Below are 7,500 nucleotides of genomic sequence, written 5' to 3'. Positions count from 1 at the left end.
TTACTGCCTTAAGGCAGCGGCCCGTGTTGGCATATGCCAGCTTAATCTAAACATCTAACCCAACAAACATGTCTCAAGTGACGATGCAGTCACAATGTAATTTAGGTCATTTAACAATCTTTGTCAAAGATTATTTTTTTGTAAGTCAGCCACTGAAGCGGAAGTTAAATTAGACAGGGAAAATATCGGAACATAAGACTGAAGATGAATGACCTTGTCTGGGATGACCTCGTCGAGATGATCCCATTTTTAGTACCGATATAGTTTAAGTGAATGTGTCAGTGTGTGTGTGTGTGTAAGAGGGAGAGAGATAATCTGAATACGATGTTAGTCAGCGGGACCCTGTGAGAGAAAAGGTCGACAGTGAAAGGAACAGAAAAATATATAAAACAAGGAAAACCCAGTACAATCTACTAATTAGTACACAGTACGGATTAAAAATCCAAGTGAGTCTTGAATGGGCAAATGTTTATCCTGTAATGAAAATAACGATGTTTCATTTAAGCTAATGAAGACAGTAATAGTTATAAGCAAGTGACAATTTACAAATAACAAACCGTCCTTGTGATGCTGCTACATAAATTGCATCGAAGGCAAAATATGCACAGGAGATCCTAGACGTTCCAAGTAAATAATGATATTAGATTTCAGGAAGAAAACATTTATTTCGGCCATTGCACAATTTGCTGTGATAGCTTGACATACACTATGGGGAAAAGAATCCACTCAAAACATCCACAATGTTTTTTTTTTCTCTAATTCTTACACACAACAAAACGAAAATAATCTTTAAAAAGAAGAGAAGAAAATACGTGTCTCTGCTCATTTTCAGCGTCTGGCCTTTTATCTCTGGTCGAATCGCCCAGCGGACGCCTCCATGTTTCTCTCGTCTATATATCCCGCGCAGAGGCCATCTTGATTAAAATGCTATGTAAATTTTGCCCCATGTCGTCTCGATAGAGCGATAAGGGGGGACTTCTTCTCATAGCTGGCCTCCGGACCCCTGCCAAGCTCAGCCTGGAGTCCGACTCTGGAAAACCTGTCTGGATGTTACCTGGATTCTATTTTAGAGAGGGGAGGGGAAGGAGGGTGGGAGAGAGATAGAAGGAGGAAGGGAGGTGGATCTTACCTGGATTCTATTTTAGAGAGGGGGTGGGGGAGAGATAGAGGGAGGAAGGGAGGGGAAGGGAGTAGAAGCGTTCAGATTGAGGGAGTCCTGATTCTTTTTTTATTTTATCTACTTCCTCCGGGAGATTTCTGCCTAATGAGAATAACAGGTTTATTCTCCAGGGTCCCCAAAAATCTTTGACGCGTCTCCGTAGCTATGAAGCTGTTCCATTCTGTTTTAGCAATTTATTTTTTTAACTGAAAATAGGGAACAAAACACGGAGCATACAGTTTTGGTATTACAATTAGGCATTCCGATAATGAGCTGTTATTTGTATTTCACAGATCAACAGTACCGAGTGATACAAACGAAAAATCATCTCGATTAACAGCACAATATCTTAATGACAGTGTAAAAGCATAATGGGTACTTGGTATTTACACTGATTACCATTACGGAGGGAGATAATGGATGACAGATCAGTTTGCCTGCTTGCATTTGCAAGCATCCGTGAAGCTAAATGGTTACTTATCTAAGTTGAAAGAGAAAAGATAACAAAATTCACTGAATGATATCAATAGAAGAAGCCAGAAATAAGTATATCTTAGTTTAACCGGACCACTGAGCTGATTAACAGCTCTCCTAGGGCTGGCCCGAACGATTAGATTTATTTTACGTGGCTAAGAACCAACTGGTTACCTAGCAACGGGACCTACAGCTTATTGTGGAATCCGAACCACATTATGACGAGAAATGAATTTCTATCACCAGAAATTAATTCCTCTAATTCTTCGTTGGCCGGTCGGAGAGTCGAACGCTGGGCCAAGAGCGTGCTAGCCGAGAGCTCTATCCACCCCTCCAATGAAGAACTCAGAAGAATAAGCGAACTCGCCCTCCCAAAAATTCTCCTCTAAACTTCAGTCGCCATCTCCATTTTATAACATTAACATTCAAATGTTTAGTAGAGGGTCATGAATCTTATCACCTACATAAAAATGGAGGAGCAAAGCTACGGAGTATAACATTTTTGTAAGAGTTACGTCAAAATGATCTCTATCACATTAGTCATCTGTTTTTTTATATTCACTGTTATGGGGTTACGTAAGGGAATATAGGAGCTTTTCAAAGAAAATAATAACCAGTTCTTGCATAGTAAAGAACTGTACTGTAGCAAAATTATAAGTCTTACTGTTTATAAAATCTTAAAATTCACAGAAAGTGAACTCGCACCTGGACCCGTAAAATGCTGCAATCCCGAAAATGACACCGAACCGGAAATGCAGTTTCTGGTGCTTCATCCTTCTCATTCGGTGGGTTGTTTTCTTCCTTGACGTTTGTACGTCTAAAACAGGATTCACAACCAAGACGACCTTGATTTTCGGTCAGAGGTCTCAAGTTTTCAAAAAGGTTAGGAGCTGTTATTTTCATTATTTTTATAAATGTCTGTAATAATCAAAGAAGCTTCAACATCTTGGTTTAATGTTGAAATATATCCTCTTCCATACCATTCTCTCTCTCTCTCTCTCTCTCTCTCTCTCTCTCTCTCTCTCTCTCTCTCTCTCTCTCTCTCTCTCTCTCTATGACGAACGATTACTATTAATCTGAATCTGATATTAGAAACTTGTTTCCATTATATACCAGTCTGACCCTACACAGAGAATGATGTAGTTTGAAGTAGTCAGTACATTGTGGTGGGTTGCAGCCAAGGTGAAGACGGGAATGGGAAGAGCAGTCGCATCTCTGAGTTAACTGCAGCTCCTATATATATGTATGTGTATGTATATATATATATATATATATATATATATATATATATATATATATATATATATATATATTTTATGTTCATATAAATATATATGTATATATATATATATATATATATATATATATATATATATATATATATATATATATATATTGTGTATATAATAAACATCCATATATACACTGGGAGTCCAAAACTTCCAATTCCCTGTGCACTCCCTCCCATCCTCCTCCTCCTCCTCCTCCAGCTGCTGCCTTTCCCCCATCTCATGTTCGACTTCAGAATGATGAAGATATAAAATGGAAACCGAGCAGTGGATGCTGCTCGTTCTCTCCCGCTTCCAGCGCATCTCCGATACTCCCCATCCCGTCAATGAAGAGAGATGGGAGAAGAGAGATGAGGAGGAGGAGGAGGAGGAGGAGGCAGAGGCATCATTGGCCACGGAACTCTGAGCGTTCCTCTTGCTCCTTAAAAGCCTTCTCTTCTACTCACAACCACCCACCCACCGACACCCCTTCCCTCACCCTACCCCCACCCCACCTTCAACTACGGTACCATACCCCTTCCCCCACCGCTTCCCACCCATCCTCCTTTCCCCAGGCCCCTGCCCATCCCCCCAACTTCAATATATCACCTGTTTATGAGACTATAAAAACTTATATCAACGGAGGAAACGCTGCTTCGACAAATACTCCTGCGGGAGTAATCTTGCTAACGGATTATACGAAATCAATCCTGCTTGTTATGTATCCCTCACGTATTGAGGAGTGTATGTATGTTTATGTATGTATGTGTGTATTTATGTGTGTATGTTTTACTCGTCCAATGTAAGAGCATGGAGGCAAGTGAAATGTATTCCATGTATTCCGATATTAAGATGCATTATATACCGTGTGAGGCATCGATCTTTGTAGCTCCTTGGTGTTACAGGAGGGGGCGAGAGGGGGAGGGGGAGGGGGAGGGAAGCATTGGACTCCATTAGCTAATGCATTCAAACCATATTCGAAGAGGACGAATTGGGATGCACGCTATGCGAGGGTAGAAAAGGAAAAATGAATAACTAAAAATAAAAAAAGGTTTAGAGGGGTGGGTTTTGGGTCCTTTACTTCCAAGCTTAAGAAAGTAATAAATAGCAGTTTTCAAAGTAAGTAGGAAAATGGGATTGTTGAATACTTCACTTCGAAGCTCAGAAAATTACTGAACATTTTTGTAAGCAAGAGAAGGAAAGAAGGAAATTGCACGTAAGCTACTTCAAGCTTACGAAAGGAGGAAAGGATCATAACAGCAAGTAAAAGAAAAATAAATTAATAAAAATAACAAAAGGGTTTGGGATGGACTCTACAGTCCTTTACTTTCATGCCCAGAAAATGACTAAATACCACATTTGAAAGAAAATAGGAAAATGAGAGAGGGTTATTCCATGGAAGACCTTCAAGCACAGAAAATGAGGAAAGGACCATCACCACAGGAAAATGAAAGACAGCAGGAAATGAAGATCCTTCAAGCACAGAAATGAGCGAAGGGCAATAATCACAGGTCAAAGAAAACAACTACAAAAGACAAGCCACAATCAACGAAAGCGAAACTCTTTCATCGTCACCTTCACTATCATCCTTCGAGGAAGCAGCAAAAGGAAAGAAAGAAGGATAACAGGATATTACACGTAAGATCCTTCAAGCACAGAAAACGAAAGAAAGCAACTACAAAAGACAATCCAAAAACAACTAAAGCAAGTACAAATGACAATCCAAAAACAATTAAAGAAAATACAAAATACAATCCAAAAACAATTAAAGAAATACAAAAGACAATCCAGAAACAATTAAAGCAAATACAAAAGACAATCCAAAAACAATTAAAGCAAATACAAAGGACAATCCAGAAACAATTAAAGCAAATACAAAAGACAATCCAAAAACAATTAAAGAAATACAAAAGACAATCCAGAAACAATTAAAGCAAATACAAAAGACAATCCAAAAACAATTAAAGCAAATACAAAGGACAATCCAAAACAATTAAAGCAAATACAAAGGACAATCCAAAACAATTAAAGCAAATGCAAAGGGCAATCCAAAAACAATTAAAGCAAATACAAAACACAACCCAAAAACAATTAAAGCAAATACAAAAGACAATCCAGAAACAATTAAAGCAAATACAAAAGACAATCCAGAAACAATTAAAGCAAATACAAAAGACAATCCAAAAACAATTAAAGCAAATACAAAGGACAGTCCAGAAACAATAAAAGCAAATATAAAAGACAATCCAAAAGCAATTAAAGCAAATACAAAAGACAATCCAAAAACAATTAAAGCAAATACAAAAGACAATCCAGAAACAATTAAAGCAAATACAGAAGACAATTAAAAAAACAAATAAACTTTCACCATCACTATCATCACTATCCTTCGAGAAAGCAGCAAAAGAAATTAAAAGAATATCACACATCCTTCAAGCACAGGACCAGAGGGAAGGATTACAATCCCAGGACAAGGAAAGCAGAGACGAAAGACAAGTCAAAAACAATTAAAACAAACAAACCATCATCCCTATGAACGAGAGCGAGCGACCGGCGGACCGCGGCAGCAGCGCAAGAAATAACCGAAGGTCTCATTAAAGGCAATTTCCACCACAGCTCCACATATGAGAATTTATTCGCCACCATGAAACTCATAAAGGGCGGCTTTTGTAATTTAACGAGTGGCTGCATTACAGCAGGGGAAATAATCCCTCCTCCTCCTCCTCCCCTTTTTCTTTTCCTCTTCTCCTCCTCTTTTTCTCTTCCCTCTCCTCTTTCCTTCTTCCTCCTCCTCATCTTCCTTTTCCTCCTCTTTTTCTCTTCCCTCTCCTCTTTCCTTCCTCCTCCTCCTACGCCTCCTCACTTGACCTGTGAGTGAAATGTGGTCGGTATGAATTGAAAAGAGAATAACTGAGGACTGGAAACGATATAAGTAAGTGGATGACAGAGGGAATAGAAAAATCTTTATCGTTAGAACCAGAGACTCTCGTTTTAACATTTGCTTAAAGATGTTAATCACTTTTAGAAGGCAGAACCTCAGCAACTGAATGTGTAACATAAACTGCGAACCAAAGTAAATAACAAGACGTAAAAAGTGATGCAATAACAACGTCAAAATCAGAAAACAAATAATAATAAGAACGTTTTCGTTAACATAAAACAAGTAAAAAATGCGCCGAAGTTTCCTCGGCGCAGTCGAGTTGTCTGTACATCGTATATTGCTGTATGAAACTTTCAGCCGCGGCCCATGAAAATCAGCAACGGTCCGGTGGTGGCCTGTGTTGCTGGTACCTATAGCGGTGCCAGAAGCACGATTATGGATAAGTTTAACCTTAAATCAAATATAAACTACTGAGGCTAGAGGGCTGCAATTTGGTGCGTTTGATGATTGGAGGGTGGATGATCAACATACGAATTTGCAGTCCTCTAGCCTCAATAATTTTTAAGATCTGAGGGCGGACAGAAAAAGTGCGGACAGAATATATCGACATAACGGAAATTTTAAGAGAAGGAAGGCGTGATTATGCGAAAGTTCGAGGTAAAACTTGAAATTCTAGTTTTGCTATCCAAGAATTATTTACCGGGAGCTATATTTGTCTCGAGCATTTCATTTTAATCATAATATACAATGCATTTAACTTACAAGAATCATGTTGAAAACTGCCTGAAACTTGACTCAAAATGACCCAAAACCCGACCGACATACCTGACCTATCATCGTGACCTGACCCAACATATGACCTTAGCTTATTCGTGCAAGATCTGTGCTCTGTCGCTCACAAATTCTTTATTAAGCGGAGAATTCTCAAACCATTGCGAGTTAAAAGCTGTTATATAGAAAAAGTATCGTAATCAACGAGAATATAGATCTTTTACAAGATGACTTGAGGGGTCAAAGGGAATAAGAGGCCTGGTTTGGACGTGTGGACTCGGCTAGCCAACCCAGACAAAAAGCAGAGTGCCTGACCATGCCTTCACGGCACTCTATTGAGCTTATTTATGGTAATCCTGTAATTCTTATACTTTTTTTTAAATTATAAAGAATTACTAGGATAAATGATGTGATAGAGGGAGATTGTTTGAGGACGATGCTGAAAAATTTAATAGAGAATTTTGAATAATCAAATTTTTACAAGATAAAATCTTTAAAGCATCTTAAGGAGAGCAAAACTGCTACGCTTATTCTGAACAACTATATATACAGAATGCGGGGATAATAAATATACAGGGACGAGGAAATGGAGATGAAAAGCAAACGGAGACGAAATTGAAAACGCCATGTAGTATAGGCCTAAACGATGCGAATGAAGTTTCTGCTTAGGCCTACGATGCAAGATGGCGCAGTTTCGGTCAGGCATACAAATAGGATAATTTAGGCTTTAGGCTAACATCCCCCCGACCCCCAAACATCCCCACCCACAAAAACCCAGACATTTGTTGATTCAGAGATGGACATCCTCTCCAAAATTTATGGTGTAAAAGAAAGACCACCGGCGCCATTTTGTGGGCGGAAAAGGGAAAAACTCGTCATTCCCCGAGAAATGACAGGAAGAAGGAGAAGGAGGAAAAGGAGGAGGAGGAGGAGGAGGAGGAGGAGGA

The 7,500-nt window shown here is 39.0% G+C and overlaps 1 protein-coding gene across 2 annotated transcripts in view; it reads right to left on the bottom strand.

Moving 5' to 3' along the window:
* LOC136847844 (homeobox protein abdominal-B-like) overlaps nucleotides 1-7,500 on the bottom strand; it is a 601,387-nt gene that overhangs the window by 423,241 nt on the left and 170,646 nt on the right. The gene's annotated exons all lie outside the window — the stretch shown is intronic.

This window comes from Macrobrachium rosenbergii, chromosome 17 (assembly GCF_040412425.1).
Source record: "Macrobrachium rosenbergii isolate ZJJX-2024 chromosome 17, ASM4041242v1, whole genome shotgun sequence".
Classification (NCBI taxonomy): Eukaryota; Metazoa; Arthropoda; class Malacostraca; order Decapoda; family Palaemonidae; genus Macrobrachium; species Macrobrachium rosenbergii.
The sequence above is the reverse complement of the archived record's forward strand: the minus strand, read 5'-3'. Positions and strand labels throughout refer to the sequence as shown.